The sequence below is a fragment of the Sapajus apella genome, unplaced genomic scaffold (assembly GCF_009761245.1).
Source record: "Sapajus apella isolate SASKATOON/1434 unplaced genomic scaffold, GSC_monkey_1.0 scaffold29, whole genome shotgun sequence".
Classification (NCBI taxonomy): Eukaryota; Metazoa; Chordata; class Mammalia; order Primates; family Cebidae; genus Sapajus; species Sapajus apella.
The window spans coordinates 15,641,340-15,659,197 of record NW_022436969.1 but is presented as its reverse complement, the minus strand read 5'-3'; positions in this window follow the sequence as shown (position 1 = coordinate 15,659,197).

Sequence of the window (17,858 nt, the reverse complement as noted above, 5' to 3'; positions counted from 1 at the left end):
TCATGATTAAGTAGATGATTACAATGATAAATTTATTTGTGTCGCATAGACAACAAAGTATGTGCAATACATTAAACGTTTAGTTATGTTTTAAACTAAAACAATGAAATAAACCCAAACAACCCTTCAGCCTATAAAAATTAATCTCAAAGAAGTTCTTAAAGAAAAATCCATTTTTATCTCTTGCAAATATCCTAAAACATCATTTCAGTGTCATTGCCACTTCTCTTTGAGGCTGTTTTAAAGTGAAAAAGTGTGATCCTACCAGGTGTGAGCTAAACCTCTTTACAGAGAGAAGGCTGACCTAATTTAGACTGTTGCACCCCTGACAAGGGTACTGTGTGACTAAGTAGCAAGGAAACCTAGAGGGCTGAAACTTAGAAATCTTTGGAATATTTGCTTCTTTCCTGCAGCCAGTAAACTGAATTTTTAAAACATATGAAATTTTAGCACCGTCAATGATCTGGCTGACAACTGCCGGCTCTTAGGTCAATGCCAAGGAGAACCTGCCTGGCTATCAGAGTAACAGTTCTCCCGGGAACACCATGCACCACTTCAGTTGCTTTCAGTAATCTCTGCCCTCCTTCCTCCACCTCTTGCTAGTCTTTCACACACACCTCCTCTAACACCTCCATTTTCATTTAAATTTCTCCAGGGCAATGCAAATCAAATTTTTTTTTTCCCCCTGAGCTTGATGTAGAAAAAGATAGTTCACCTTATCTGGCTCCAAGCCTACCATGACTGACTAGTTTTAGAGTTCATGCCTCTGACTTTTTCAAACTTCATTTCGTCTTAAAAGCCATACCTTTTCTCATATGAAAGTGCATCTTAAGAACTAAACAAACACCTGGCAATGTAGTTTTTGAATCAGTTGGGTATTATGTTTTACTTGGAAAGGTATTTTTAAAAAGAAGTATGGAAGAATGAAACCCAAGAATACCAATGTGAAATTCAGATTATTTTCACCCGTGAATACATACCTTCCAAAATGCCCTTAACACAATTGGGATCGCAGTCACTTCGCCAAAGAGAGGCATAGCAAAGCCTCAGGCAGTGATTCCAGTCAGTTGCAGGTTCCAGGATCTCTATGTCTTAGGTAGTTGGAATGTATAGTCTCAAGATCTGGCTACATATGAAAAGTTTCATCACTGCAAACAATTCAATATACAATTAGGGAGAGAGAAAGATCAGTGCAACAGGAAAAGTTAGACCCTCACTTAATTTATGTAGGATATACCATGATCTCTGGTATTGGTTTTAAAATACCATAGCAAACAAAACGGGAAGAGACATAAAAAGATTGGCAAACTATCAATCACTGTTAAACTGGGTGATAAAGTATTTCTTATATGATTTTTTTCTGTTATTGTATATGTTCAAAATTTTTTTAAATTAAAGATTAAAAAACACCTCCCACCTTGACAAGGGAACTAGGGAAGATAACAAGCTACATGACGTCATGTGGGACAAACTTAGCAAGTACTCCTTCCCTAGCAAGGGATAGCAGGGTTCCTGGGTCAAGTGCCTGGCTCTCCCGGGTTTTGAGGTCAGGAAATTCCCTCTTGCTTATTACCCTCTGTGGCCACCTGAGAAGAGAAATCTAGAAGATGGACCCTTGAGGGACTGTATTTTTTAGTGGCCTACTTTCTCTTGACATGTGTTCAGAGTCTAGACATTGCTTTAGGGATTTAGCAAACACAGCACTATAGTTGGGGTCTCTTGGGCAATACAACTCCATTAAAAACTAAGTAGGTTTTTGATCTGCTTTTATTTTTGCACTCCTGAATTAGTAAACAAGGTAAGAAATCTTGCCAGGTGGCTTATTGTTTCTAAGTGGAGAACACAGTCTAGGAAGAGCTCTTTGGTTTCTCTCTCAAACTCTGCTTCAGGAAGTTCCAAAGAATGACCTAGAGTGAGCACAGCTCACCTATTTCTTGCTCTAGCACAGAGTCACATTTCCCCAGTTGTCCTCAAATGTCTGTTGTAGCTGTCCTCCCCTCTCCCACAAATCAGCATCCAACCAAGCGTCACTTACTGCGTTTGAATGTTATGTCTGCCAGTCTAAATCAGCTGCCTCTTTTTTTTTTGAGAACATTGGTTTTATTTTTGAAAAGACCAGGCTAATTTTCATACACACTTCCAGTACTGGTCAGAAAAATGTTACAGGTCCATGAAGAGAATTGTCTCCATTGACTAATAATTGCTATAAAAACTATGTCACCTGAACCATACGTGTGTATGGCAATGTAGTATAGTTGATTTCGATTCTTAGGCCAGCTCCTGGTTTTGTCATGGTTTTACAGCAAATAGATACATGGATTAGTAGCCATCTGCAACCTATATGCTCTGTGACACTGTGGTAGAATGTCCTCCATATTGTTTGTACCTGGTGCCTTTTAGGTTTTTCTTTCTCTTGTATTTCCTATAAACTAGAAATTGGGAGAAGACAGCACTTTCCAATAGAAGCATTATATGAGCCCCAAATGAGAGCCATATATGTGATTTTAAATTTTCAAGTTGCCACATTAAATACTTAAAAAGAAACTGAAAATTAATGTCAGTAGTAGGTTTGATTTAACTCAGAAGATCTAAAATATAGTCATTGTAATATATAATATAGTAATTTTTAACAAGCTGTGTTACTTTTTTATATTTCATCCTAAGTCTTCAAAATCCAATGAATATTTTATGCTAATGCCATATCTCAATTAGAACTAGTCACATTTCAGTTGCTCAGTAGACACATGTGGCCAGCACTAACATATTGGATGGTATGAGTCTAAGGTCTTGATTGCATTCAGAATTAACATTTTCAGAAACAATTATTCATAGCTGGGTTTTTCGTATCAGACAGTGCATACTCCACCATTTAAGATAGTAGAAATTCATTTTCTTATCAAAGACCTGCTTGCTATCTAACCATCATTTTAAGTAAAATATAAGCCCATAAGTCAATAGAAATACATGGTTAGGAAAATATTTTAATTGGTTATAACAGACCAGTTAGGAAAGAGCAGAACTTAAACAGGACTGTTTTGGATGACACAGACTCCTCTACAGGCATTAGTAAATTCGAAGAATTTAAAAATGTGATGACATGAGATAAAGTTGTTCAAACATTCATGTGCCAAGACTGTCTCATTAACACATCTATTTTATATATTTAATGGAAAATAATGAGCTGCCATGCAGCAGACAATAGTGTATACCTTAGCAATGCCAGCAAGGTACAAAGTTGCAGCAGGAACTGATGCTAATTCTGTGACTTTTATATCATAAATAACTTAGCCATTTCCTCAGTGTCTGTATAAAGAAACCTTATAATCCAATAGATTTAAAGATTATCTCAGTGAAATTGACCAATGTTGCCTTTAAAAAATACTGCATTTGACTATGTCTTCTTTCAGTGTATGCATTTACCAATTAATGATATAAAATATGCTTTGGTAGAATTTTGTTAATAAACTGTGTATTGAGCATTTATCATGGGTTCAAGTCAGAGGCAGCTTAGCGCCTGTGTAAAGTTGGTTCCCATTGAATTTGGCAAGGGACTAAATGGAATTGAACACTCCCCATTTCTTGAGCCCTTTCTAACTGGGATTGGCTGACTGCCTCCCTCCTGGGCTGCCTTTCTTCTAGGTGTTCCTGCCCCTGGGTAGGACATACAGGAAATGGTCATCATGGTTTCTGACGTTTCCTGAGCAAAAGCAAGAAGGGAGGCTAAGAAGAGACAGCCCAAAGAGAAGGAGGTTCTCAGTGTACAACTAGGGCAACAGTCTCCCACCCCATTTCTCTTAGACCTCTAGAGATCAGGCCATTTTGGGGGGGCCCAAAAGAAGGCACTAGTATTGTCCTTTTTAAATTCATACATTTATTGTATAGATATAGAGAAGATCTACTCCTTCAGAGTTCAGCATTCGAAATGTGTTGTTAAGCATTAGAGCTGGTCAGTCTCTCTGAGCACTGAGGGCTGCTGAGCCTGAGAAATAAAAGATGAGGAACTGTCTCTGTTGTGTTCTCTATCTATAAAGTGGGAATTGAAACAGCCTTGTTGTTAAAAACCTTTCAAATTCCTTAGCTATAATCGCATACCAGATCATAAAATATTATTTTGCCCCCATTTTAGCGTTTTGAGAGTAGCTTCAGTTCAATGCCATAAATTAGTAACAAAGGGATGAAGAAATGAAATCTGCTTTTATTCAGTAAGCGTGTGATTCCAGTTTACAGCCTCTGCCATATCGTGCCCTGAAGATCATTTCTCATTTTCCCAGCATACAGTGTCTATTACTAAAGCAAATGAAAATCAGTTGGAACCCGTCCCCCATCCCCATAAAATAGAAGTTTGCTTCTAATTATCATGTTTGTTAATGAGCTTATCAATGTGTGTACATTGCCCTTAGCAAACTGCTACACTATGTGTACATATTGTATGCAAAATATATAATCTTCTCTAAGCTAGCATAAGCTTTTCCTCCGTGGGCTAACATGCATTAGCTGGCTTTACGTTACAGAACAGAGAAAACAGAGTTTCTGTAGAAGGAACAAAGCCCTTAGCCCTTCTTTATGGTCAAGTTAGTGGCATGTGGCTCACGAAGAGGCAGCACAGTGCAGTGGAGAGAGTAATGGCTTTGATTCAAAAGGCCCAGCTAATTTTCTCAACCCAGCCTGTGTAAGCTGGATGAGATCAGGCAAGCATAAACCTTTATGAGTGATGGTTTTACATTCTGTAAAGTGGGGATGAGAATACCTTTCTTATAGGGACGTGAGGAGGATTAAACGAAATGGCATACCACTTCATCGCCCATGATTCAATATCGTTCCATGGCACCTACTCCACAATACCTAGCTTGAGATCAATCCAACAGCTGATTTCTCAATGCCTATACCCAGCTGATGAGTCCTACTGGAGAATACTTCACAGCATGAAATCTCCAAACTGAATGAAAAAGCTTATTTTAAACAGGAGGGAGTACTCATGAGTACATAGACCTTAAGTTCTGGATGTGACCCCTGGGTTTCAAAACAAGATAATTTTAGATAATCTTGAGGGCCTCTATCAGTTGATACTCTCCAACCTAAACTGAGTGCCCCGGATTACCTGGCATTCATTCTGTTTTCCTAGTCAGGCTTGTCTCCTTTCTCTCTCCATGCTATTTTTTAAAACATTAATTTCTGAAACCCCATATTTTTTGACCTAATTCCAACTCTCAGCAAATGACTTTGCCTCTACCTGTTCTTGGAAAAGAGAGAAAGAGGAAGAGAACAACATAATGGGGTGTCTCCGAACTTTATCTGCACTATATTTAATCTTACAGCATTCCCATTCATTTTTCCTCATCTGTCTTCTCACTGTGGGAGAATGGGCGTGTTCAAGGCTAGTGCTCTTTAAGTTCTGGATCCCACCTACTTTCACCTCCTTAGGACCTAGTCTGTTAATCATTCACTTGCTTCATCTTATGCTCATTTCCCACTTCAATGGTGACACCTAATTATGTTCAGTGTCTTCATTGTAACAAAAGAAACCTTTCTTAGACCTGAGTTCTTTCATTGCTGGCAACCAGTGGTCTTCCCTTTCCCACCAAGCTTCTGGAAGAAGCCTCGTATTCCGCTTCACTTTTATTCGTCCGTCAACCCACTGAAATTTGACTTTTATTCTACATCTTCATAAAAGCTATTTTCCCCCAAGACCATCTATAATTATCTTGTTTTAAAACCTAGAGGTGACGTCCAGGTCTTTACCTTAACTTCTGTGTACTCATGAGTCCTCCCTCCTATTTAAAATAATCTTTTCCCTTAGTTGGGAGAATTCGCACCCTCTTTTATTTTCCCCTTACTTTTCTGCCCTCATATTCTCAGCATCCTCTGCCAGTGCATTCCTATGCTGTGGTATTCCTCAGGCTTCTATCCTGGGAATTCACCCCTTCTCATGTCTACACCATCTTCCTGTGTGATTGCACCCACTTTCTGAATTTCATATAGGAATAATGAAGCTAGAAGCTGTGACTCCAGGCCAGTCTGGTTACTAAGCCTCTATAGACAACATTACTGTTGGTGTAATAATCTAGAGGGACCCCATGAATGGGGGAAGATTCTCTCTCTTGTGATTGCAAGGAATGCTATTGAAAGAGAGTGGGATACAAAATGTTAAGTCAGAGATCATTCAAACTCAAATCCTACACACTATCAGAATTGTTCTGGCTCCTTCTATAACTTCATATTCACAAAACGAAAGAATCCGACAAAGTATATGCTGTTAGTTGGCTTAGATATTCAGGTGACCTTGCTTTAAACAGGTGACCTTGTTTTCTCTATATTGAAGGTCAAATGCTTATGAATTCTAATTTTTACCTAAAATTTGTATCCTTGCTTGTGAGAAGAATGTGAAATTCTTTGTTTGAGTAACACTACATAATATGCTTTCAAGTTGTCAGGGCTGTAAATATTCAAATGAGAGAAGTCATTGTACTTTAGTCACCCTTAGTTTTGGCTAATGAACACAAATATAAAAGCATAATTATCGCTGCTGTTTGACACTCCGTGGAGTGTTGACAGCAAGTCAGATCCCTTATAGGGGGTAGACAAAATGCAAATCTCTGATCTGAATGAAGGTTGATAGTCCTTAAAAATAGTACAGTTTTAATTTCTTACCAAATATGTCATTAAATTTACAAAAATTAATTTTAAAAATTCTTGTCAAGATGCCATATTAGTCTTAAGTGTTAACACAAATGAAAACAAAGGCAATAATTGTCAAATACATTTTAATCACTTCTGTAGATAGAAATACATTATCAATTTTCTATGTTGGGGAGTACAGTCTTCTGAAGCTAGGCTTGATGGATGCACTTGTGTGTATGGTCTTCTGCTATGTTCTGGCATTGCAAAGCTAACTATGGCCTGGTCTCTGCTTCGCCACTCCTATTATAAGGCCTACAAATGATCCGTCTACATCAACTGAACCATGGACAAGGTTAGAGGATGCTCCATGACCAATGTGATCAGTTGCCAGAGAATAGATGGTCTTGATGAAACGGGTAACTTAAGATGATGAAAAGGTCTTCACCAGGCAGATAGCAAAAGAAGTGGATGGGAACTAGGTCATGAAGAACATCATTAACAATGTTATCTAATAACTTGTCTAAATCAGGGTACTTTTGCTAGTTAAAGGGAGTTATTTAATAATTATGCTGGAACAACAGGCCAATATTGGGTAAATAAAAACAAATTATCACTCTGTAACCTAGTACTCCCATTTTTCTGAAAGAAAGAGAATGAGGTTTTGTGTTTTTTTCTTTTTTGGTTTGTTGTTGTTGTTTTTATTTTTTCCTTTTGAGATGGAGTTTCGCTTTTGTTGCCCAAGCTAGAGTGCAGTGACGTGGTCTCAGCTCACTGCAACTTCCACTTCCCAGGCTCAAGAAATTCTCCTGCCTCAGCCTCCTGTGTAGCTGGGATTATAGGTGCATGTCACCACGTCACCTTCCCACTTAGACTTTTTCAGTGGTTCCCAATCCTTCTAGGATAAAATCTAAACTCTTGGGCATGTCATATAAGGCCAATCATAATTCCTGGGCCTGTTTCTCTAACTTCTTTGAATTCTACCTTCTCCTGCACATTCCTCTGTCCAGTCACATGGGCTTATTCGCTTGCATTATTCACAGTGGTGCCTTTTCTTCTTATTCTGGGTTATGCTTTGTTCCCTCTTCCTTGATAGCTTTGACCTTCAAGATGCTGTTACTGAAACTTCTCTGAGAAACACTTTTTATTTCCAAGGCTGAGTTAAGGGCTTCTCCTACTTGCTTTTATAACAATCCATATTTATTTTTATTCTAGTTCCTACCATGCTTTTACCATCTGGGATTAATTTATCCCTTGCAGTAGACAGTTTCTTGAAGCTGGTAACTATGTTTTAATCTTAATATCCCTAGTATTTTGCTCAATACCTATGTTATGTGACTTTGAAATGCTTCCAAACACCTACATAGTTTGCAACATGAGTGATGTATATCTCGCTGTAATAGAATTGAATTGTATTCCTCCTCTTCTGGAGAATGGGACATCTTACCAGACTCCACATGTGTGAACATGGAGCATACTTCCCCACCCTTGCGAATGTGATATCACACCTCAATCAGACCCCATATGTGAGCTACTGACCTCAACCACTGGACTCTAAAACACAATAAACTCAGGAGTTTGGCAGACACTGTAAGAACTGAGGCCATGGCAGGTTGCACTTTCAGCTGCCGTGCCAAGACTCACAGGTCAGGCAGTCGCAGCACCACACCCTGTTAGCCTTTGAAGTTATCTCCAAAGCCTGGCCTGGCAGCACCGACACCACCCTCCAGTTTTAGGTTCATCATGGATATCTGCCGTGTCGGATCTCTGCTGTGTTGGACGCCAGCTCTCCTGAGAAAACTTTCATATAAAGGTACACCTTAATCTTTAATTGTATTTTACTTTCCACAGAGGTCTGCTTCTATCCTAATTGATTAGTTAGAGTTTAATAGTTTTGGAACTCACTCACTATGTGGTGATGTACCTCATCTATCAAATGTATTCCCTGTGAGTTTGTTCTCATTGTTCTCCTCCTCTTTAAGCACTGCGAACCTAACAAAAGATTCTCTTTGTATTACAATAAACCATCTGATTCATGAAATCATACTTTGATCATCTTCTTTTTTTAACCATACAAAACAACCTGGCACCTGGGAGCTGTTCAGTACGTGTTTGCTGAATGAAGCCAATGAGTGAATGAGTGAAAGAATGAGCACACTTCCCTGTGGCATCTTGCCCTCCAGGACTTTAGTATTTCCTGTTTCCTTACCTCCCCATCCCTTTCAGTTTACCATTCACTAAGTCAAGTTAGGGCAACATCTCCCCGCACCCATGTGTAGTGCAGTTGTCCTTACAGGGGAATGTTCAGGAGATGCATGTGGGCTTTGGCATTAGCCTCCCCCCAACTTCCTTTATTTTTAGGTCCTTCTCAGAAGAATGCTCTTTACTGCATGACCTCATTCCTAAATAAGTAGAACAATGGGAGATGCCTGAGTTCTTGCATTAATTCAGAGGTGACAGTGAAGTGCTAATGAGCTTTCACCACCCAGGCACGTGTCCCAAGTCTTCATAACTACAGATAACCTTGTTGCAGGCCCAGCTTCCCAACAGCTGCATCTCCCATGGGGTGAAGGGGACAGTTAAGAAATGGCTACTTTGATAATAATTTTAAACAAAAGAAGGATTTATTTGTGACTGAGAAGGATCTGATGAGAGCCTGAGGAAACATGGCCATGTTATCTTAAAGCAATGGGCCTCCATCTTGAGGAGGTGAAAGAAGCATCAGCGGTTTGTTTAAAATGCACATGGCTGGTTTCCACCTCCCAGAGATCCAAGCTCAGACCTCAGAATCTGCATTACCAAGCACACCAGCTAGGCAATCAGAAGGCAGACTCTGACTTTGAGCAGCATGGAATGAGAGTATGAGAAACACTTGCTAGATTCTGCGAGGGAATATAAAGAAGGAATTTGGGGTTGACTTTCTTGGGTTCATCTCCTTCTACTACTTACTAAATGTGCTACCTCAGGAAACACCCTTCGCTCTTAAGGGTTTGAGTTTTCCTATCTGTTAATCAAAAACTTCTCCGGAAATAGGACGAAAACATTATCTTCCCATCTCATGAGGTAGCTTAGAGGCTCTAATTATGTTTTTAAGGTGGTGCTATAAAATTTTGAATTCTGCTGGACACAGTGGCTCATGCCTATAATCCCAGCACTTTGGGAGACCAAGGCAGGAGGATCACTTGAGGCCAAGTGTTCAACACCTGAACAATATAGCAAAACCCTGTCTCTACAAAAATAAAAAATTAGTTGCACATGGTGGCATGTGCCTGTGATCTCAGCTACTCAGGAGACTGGGGTGGAAGGATTGCTTGTGCCCAGGAAGGCACCACTGTACTCCAGCCAGGGTGACAGTGTGAGACCCTGTCACAAAAACAAAAACAAAAAAACGTTGAAGTCTGTAAAGTAATAGTGGGCATTCTAATGCTCTATATTTTGGTGTGATCTCACAACAAACCTAGGTGGTAGGTTTTCTAGGTATCAAAGAAATGATTTCATGATTCTATGCCACAAAACTTCAGAGGAAAGAAAGAGCTGGAGACTGCCAGGGTCTTTGAAGATTAAAATCTGCCTAGGTCGTTACCTTTAACCTCAGCAAGTAAGAAAGAAACATGAAACCCAAAGAACTCACACAACATGGTAAGTCAGGCAATGCCCTAATGTGTATACCTTTTAAAATCATATATATAATTTAATTTTCATGCAGCTGTAGAATTCATATATATATAAAACATAGGAGGAAATAAACAAAATAACCACAGGCAAATAAAATTTAAAAAATTATCTCAGGAAGAATCTGTAGCAAAAATAACTGAGACTTGCAAAGGAGTGCAAAGAATAACTGCAAAGAGCAGTTTGTTGTGTGCTCAGCACAGCAGTTTTCTATTACTACATAAAAACTGACTTCAAACACCCATTTATTATCTCACAGTTTCCGTGGCTTAGCTAGGTCTTCTACTTAGGACCTCACAAAGCTGCAATCAAGGTGTTGCCATCTCAACAGAGCTTGGAGTCCTCTTTCAAGCTCATGTGGTTGGTAGAGTTCATTTCCTTGCAGCTGCACAATTCATGGTGGCTTGCTTTTTCAGGGCCAGTGGGAGAGAGAGTCTCTGCTGCTTTGAGTCTCTGAGCTCAGGGAAAGCCTAAATTATCCTTTAAAGAGCTCGGTGGATTAGGTCAGACCTATACAGGGCAAGCTTTTTTTTCATTAACTCAAAATCAACTAATTAGGGACCTTAATTATGTCTTCTGAAAAGTCTCTTCTGTTTTACCATATAAAGAAACACAATCATGTGAGTAACAGCCCATCACTTTTGGCATATTCTATTGGTTAGTAGCAGGTAACAGGTTCTGCCGACTCTCAAGGAGATGGGATTACCCATGAATGTGACTCACCGGGGTCACTGCAGGATGTGTTTGCCACATTTGGAGAGAGGTGACCTGGTTCCACTCACTAGAACAATTATCAGGCACACAGGATGCACCAGGTACAGCGTTAGGTGTGGAGATTCTGAGGTAAGTAGATCACTTTCCCTGCCTTCCTAGAGATAGTTTATAGTTTAGTGCAAAATACAGGCCAGAGATTTGGGGCCAATGAAGAGAAAACAAATCTCTGTCTCTCATTTTCTTTCTAACCTCTTATTAAATCATGGTGAGGGCAAAGGGTCATCAAACTGAAAAGAACAGAACAAGAGTGGGGAATGAAGAGTAAGGTAAATAAAGGAATACTCTAGAAGCACTTAACTACTCTGAATACATAAATGATGATTTGCCTAATAAATATTGAAGGTAGGGAGAAAACCTACAAATAAGAATGCTGAAGTGTTGTCACTGATCTTGAACAATTAAGAAGTGCTAGAATACTGAGCTAAGAAAATATTCTAATGAAAATGTATGCAGCAAATATTGTTTGAAAGAACTCTGTGTCTAGACACCAGGCTCAAGCTCTACAATTGTTTGGTGGCCTGGGAAATTCATGGGACTCATTTTTCTCCTATGCCAGCTTCACAGAACTGGACATGATGCTTAAGGGTTGACCCCATTGTCCCTCAGACACTGAGGGGATGCACATTCTCTCAAAAAGGATGTGGAAAAATATGGTTATACTTCGCTTTGCTGCCCAAAGCATAGAGAATAATAGGAAATAAGATTACGTTCCAGAAAACTGGAACAATCTCATTGAAACTGATTATATGAACTAATGCACCTCCTACTTTTCTCCTAGTTTTGATGCTAGGAAAGAACGGGGGAGGGAGGGGAGGAGAGAGAAAGAGAGAGAGCCATTTAAAGCTGAGGAGCTGATGCTTATAACCAGTTTTTGAAAGCAGAGCTTAAGCTTTGCTGTCTTCGTAACAGATAGGCATTTTCAGACCCAGAATTGCAAGCTTAGCATTTCCCCAAGAATAACCTAACAGAGCTCTCAAGATAATTCCTCAAAGGCCAAGGACCTAAAATATCTGCCGCGTGTTCTTCTCTTTCCCGAGCAATCAGGGATCATTCTTCAGCGTCCTGAAGAGTGTTTTCTTTGTCGCCGCTTTGCAGGCACCAACGAGCGTGCCGCACAGCTGTGCGCGCAGTGGGCCTCTGCGCGGAGCCACCTGACTTCCTGCCGGGCACTGAGCGCCCGCGCACCGTTACTCCACAATCCAGACAATTCGCTTCAATGGGTGGAATTTGCAGCAATATGTCCCTTGAGTGTCCTTGTCCGAAATGATTTTTCTCTTCCTCTAGCCTCTCTGAGTCAGCTGTGTTTGGACTTGAAACGGAAGCTATGCACAGCAGCCTCAGAGATGTGACTGTATCCAGAGGCAGCGCACGCTTCATAGGGATGCCGAAGGGAAAGCTGCTTTTAGTCCAGACGTTAACCTCTTGAAATTCAGAATATCTGGACTTTATCCAAGCTATGCATCCCTTTTTTCATCTAAAACCCCCACAACTTAAAAAATATAAAATAAAATAAAATATCAAATAAAATAAAACCTCTTAGATTTCATCTTCCCTGATGAGCTTCCTTCCCTATTATGGCCGAAGAGAAATAGCATAATGTCTAAATTTCTTATCAAAGCAAGAAAGATTCTGTGATTTGAATGCTGCTCACCTCTGAACCACTATTACTCTCTTTAACAGAACTGGAGCAAATTTAAAATCACATGTAGATCTCCAAATACATTCTGTTTCCCTAGGTCTGTGTAAAAGTTCTCGGTTTTCTCAGGCCTGAAGTTTCTTCCTGCTTGCCTCTGCTAAGCTTCTGTTCATGTCTCCAACCTGACTTCAACGTTGACCTCCGTTGTGGATCCTTTTCCTACCCTTTCACTTTTCCCAAACCACAAGCACTTTCTCTTCTCTGCCATTGTACTTGCTATTTGGAATATAATGATCTGCCTCTCCCCCTCCCAATACACAACAAGGCTTTTGAAAATTTTGTGGAAAAATGGAATTACAAGACAAAATTTACAAATATAAACTGTATTTCTCACTGTAAACTCCATCAAGTTTAAGACGTTTTTGTGAGTGATGATCCAGCTGTTTAGCTCATTCCTAAATAACTGAGGGTCTTGGGAATTAAACCATGTCACTGCAGTATTTTTTACATTATTAACTGAAGAAAAAGGGAGGCCCTTTACAGATTTTTTTTTTTAAGATTAGGAAACAAAAAGAAATAAGAAGAAGCCAAATCAGGATTATAACATAGATGCCTAATGATTTCTCACTGAAACTTACAAAACTGTCCTTGTTTGGTGGGAGGAATGAGCAGGAACACTGTCATGATGGAGAAGGGCTCTCTGCTGAAGATTTTTCTGGGTGTTTTTTGGTCAAACCTACAGCTAAATTTCTCAAAACAGTCTCATAATAAGCAGGTGTTATCATTCTTTGGCTCTCCAGAAAGTCAACAAACAACGTGCCTTGAGAATCCAAGAAAAAAACTGTGGCAGTGACCTTTGCTCTTGAGTCGTTTGCTTTTGCTATAACTGGACCATTGTCACCTCTTGGTAGCCATTGCTTTGATTGTGCTTTGTCTTCAGGATTACATTAGTAAAGCTGTGTTCCAGCTCCTATTGCAATTCTTCAAAGAAATATTTCAAAGAAACGCTTGGTCCTACTTCTTTTAAAATTTCTATGGAAAGCTCTGTTCTTGTCTGAAACTTGTCAGTAACCCAGGTTACTGGGTGACATGGTTTTGGCATCCATCCCATGAACTTTAATTTTTCAGTCACAATTGTCTAAGCTGAACCAACTGAAATGCCTGTGGTGTTGACTATTTCCTGCTGTTGACTTTTTAACTTCTTCAATGAAGGCATGGGCAAGATTAATTTTTTTCCTTGCAAACTGATGTGGCTGGTCTACTGCTACAATCTTCATCTTCGACATTCGCTTGTCCCTTCTTAAAATGAGTTATCCGTTAGTAAACTGCTGATTTCTTTGGAGCATTGTCCCCCTGCAATTTTCATAAGGCACCAATGACTTCACCATTCTTTCACCTAAGCTTCACCACAAATTTGATGCTTGTTCTTGCTTCAATTTTAGCAGAATCCACACTGCTCTGAAAGCGGCACTTCTCAAGCTCAGCCTTCTTAGTGCCTCAAACTAGACTCTGTTCAGACATGTTATAAGAAGATAGTGCAAGATCATTTTGGTACAGAAAAATAAAAATCTATGTAGGTTTTTCATAATACACACTTTTCATAATCTCTTTGAAGACCTCTCATATTTAAGCCCAATGAGAAGTGGCACCATATCTTTATACCCAAATCCATATGTACTATTACTTAGCAATAAATATTTGTTAAATGAATGATGATGAATGATATTTACCTCATGTAAAATACACAGTAGGGAGGGCCTCAGGAGGTGGAAAACTCCCAGTTTTCACAGAAAATATTTCTCTTTTAACTCTATAAACTGATGACTATTATCTTGAGAAAAGGAAACATTAGAAACTTACTGTTACTTTACCGTTGTTAACCACAAGATCTTGGTATGTTATTGAGGAATGAGACAGATCTTATACTTTTAGAGGCATATAATGTGAATTCCTAAGAATAATTTAGAATTAAGAATATGTACTCTAGGTATAACTATGAAAGTCATTGAGAACTGGATTATAATTGAAATAGCAGAAAACATGGAGCCATAAGGTTTTGTAAAAAGAATTGAGACACTGAAATTTGTGTTTGTGGCAAATTTACCAGGGAGTGACTTTGGAAAGTGGTCTATTCCTTGTTTCCTGCCAATGTGGAAATTCCTTCCACTTCATCACTAATTTAGGACTGTTTAGCTTCTATTTAAACAATTATAGTAAGCAGGAGTTTAGAATTTTATCAGAAATAGCTCTGATTGTAAATATAGTCTTTTTTTCATATTTACTTGACCACTTTCTTCCTACAACTTCTGCCCATTGGATGCAATTTTGAGTCTTGGAAGCTACGAAGATGAATCAGCTTTACATGCCGGGTGAGGGTGGTGATTGGCTTTATTTCAAAGTCTTCTTTGTGTCTGGCAAAATGTGCTAGTTAACTTGTGTAGACTCTCACTAACAGACTCTTACTAATTTGTCAAAGCCTCTTTAAAATATGTACATCTTACCTGGGATAGTCTAAATGTCACAGAATAAAATACAGCTCTTGTTACTTTTACTCTAAAATTCTGTTATTTATTAAAACTTAATATGAAATTTATCTTTGTATTTTGGTTGCATTTATTAACATATTTTCATTATGCCCATGAAAAAAATCCAGAATTATAATTTGAACTGCTGCTCAATTAGGACTCACTAGATCTTCACTTATGCACTTAAAATTTAGAGTCTTATCTTTACCTCCTTTAATATCTCTCTTGTTGGTTTCACCATAGCTATTCTATCCATCAAAACAATCTTGAAACTTGATTCTGTCAAGATTCAAGTCTCCGTATTAACTTTGCATGATAGCTTTGTTTGGTACATGGATTTGATAAAAATAGTTTTTAATCATATATCATCATCCTGTTCCCTTTACCAAGCATTTTCAAGCAGTCAATATGAGCTAAACACTGAAGGGATGAAAATTAAGTATGCAGGGGAGGCCAAATGATTTTTGCCCAGGAGTGTAAAATGGCCCTGGGGAATAATCATTTTATAAGTAAACAAGACCCAAGGTGCTACATGCATACCTTAGTGGGACATAAACAAGATCTGGAAAGTATAGAAAAGGCTTAGCTTCTTTCCCTCATGGGATCAGAGAAAATGTTGTAGAGAAGATGGCATTTTGAAGCTATAGGTCATGAATGCTGAATAGAATTTCACAAACATGTGACCACCATGTAAATGATATTACAGTCTAGGGGGACATGATATAGAAAGGATGCAGGGATGAATAAATCCAGGACATTTTGGGGCAGTGAGTGGTACCAGGAAGCTAAGGGTCCATAGACAGAATAGAGCACAAGATAAAAAGGATTATGTACTAGCACCAGATTGTTGGGGCTTGAAAGCATGCAAAGGAACTTAGGGTTATTCTAGATCCTTGGAAGCCATTAAAGACTTTAGAGCAGGAAAGTGATATGATTAGATTTGGTTTTAGAAAGAACTATTGACTCTGTGGTATATGCTGAAGAAGCTAGAAAACCCAGCGGGAAGTTCAGGGGCTGTAGCAATAATAATAGTAACTATAAGTAATTAAAGATAATTTAATGAAAGATATTTACAAAGATGAGGGCAGAAATAAGGGAAACCTACAGAGGAAAGTGCTGTTCACCAGAGACATACCATAACTAGGACTGAAGGGGCAAGGCAAGGGAGTGGTTACCTGAGCAGTTGCCTGAGTGATTACCAGCCCCTCAACACCAATAGAAGCTATGGAATTTAGTAGAAGAATGTTGCCAGTCCAGGTTGACCCTGAAGGCAGACATGTGAAGAAGTGAACACCTCAACCCCACTCTTGCCCTGCTGCTGGAGCTTATTGGATGATACCAACCAGAAGCCAGGGGACGAGGAGGTTGGCATACCATTCCCCCCATCCTGTATCCATATAAACCCCAAACCCCCGGCTCCCCAAGCACATGATCAGACAAGGAGACAAGCAGAAGAGCAGAAGAATGGCAGAATGATGTGGCAGAGAGAAGGGAGGGAGCATCTGAACACCAAGAGGAGTTTGGCTAGGGGCAATCAGAGAGGAGATCGGCCACTGACGGCCAAACTCTCGGGGAAGATCATCTTCCCTCACCATCCCCTTTCCAGCTCCCCATCCATCCCACTGAGAACCAACTCCATCACTCAGTAAAACATTGGCATTTATCCTTCAAGTCTGTGTATGATCTGATTTTTCCTGGACGCTGGACAAAAGCTCAGAATACAGAAAGCTGTCACACTGGCCCTCTGCCCTTACAAAAAGACACAAGGACCACTGAGGTGCTTAACACCTAAGCCATCCATGGATGGAAAGATTAAAAGAGTGTGTACTGTGACATACACCTGCTTGGGCTTCTGTGAGTTGCAAGCACCTACCACTTGCCACTGCCATGGGGCTGGAGCCCCGAGGCATTTACCCAGGCTCCTGCACCTGCCCATCTGTGTGCTCCACCCTCCCATAAAAAGTTTGAGCATACAGAATGGCCAAACAGATGAGCCACATCCCTGTCCCACATCCTACAAGGGGTATCATGGAGCTCTCCTGTTTCACTGCCACTATTCATTATGTCAGAATTGTTGGTAAGAATTTATTGACTAAGACAAGGTTTGTGAAAGAGCTAGACATGCCTTCCACACTGTGTCATTGTTGTGCATCCATTGCTAATTTTGTGGATGCATCAATTTGCATACGTAGTTGTGTCACAAGCTGAGAATCCCCTAAGTGCATGTTTTCTTATCTCCAAAAGTACTTTGTCACAGAATTTGTGGAATCAACATAATGACATGCTTATTGTCCATGATGATTCCAAAACCAAGTAAATTTGTAAAGACAAAGCAAAATATTTAATATGATCAAATGTAATCTCTTAGTGAATGCTTTTGCATTCTAAGTGAAATCCTGATGCTTTTACATGAGCACAAACTTCCTGTTTCACATTAGTCCTTTTATTAAGAACCAATATCAAACCTGTCAGTTTACAGTTTATTGTGTCTTTCATTTATTACAGATAGAAAGACAAAGTGACAGATAGACACACATGCAAACCCACAACACAGAAAAGAGAGAGAAAAGGGGATCCTATAAAAATTCATGTTCAAATAATGTAAATTGGCTAAGAACATATGTCTTTCAGGATAT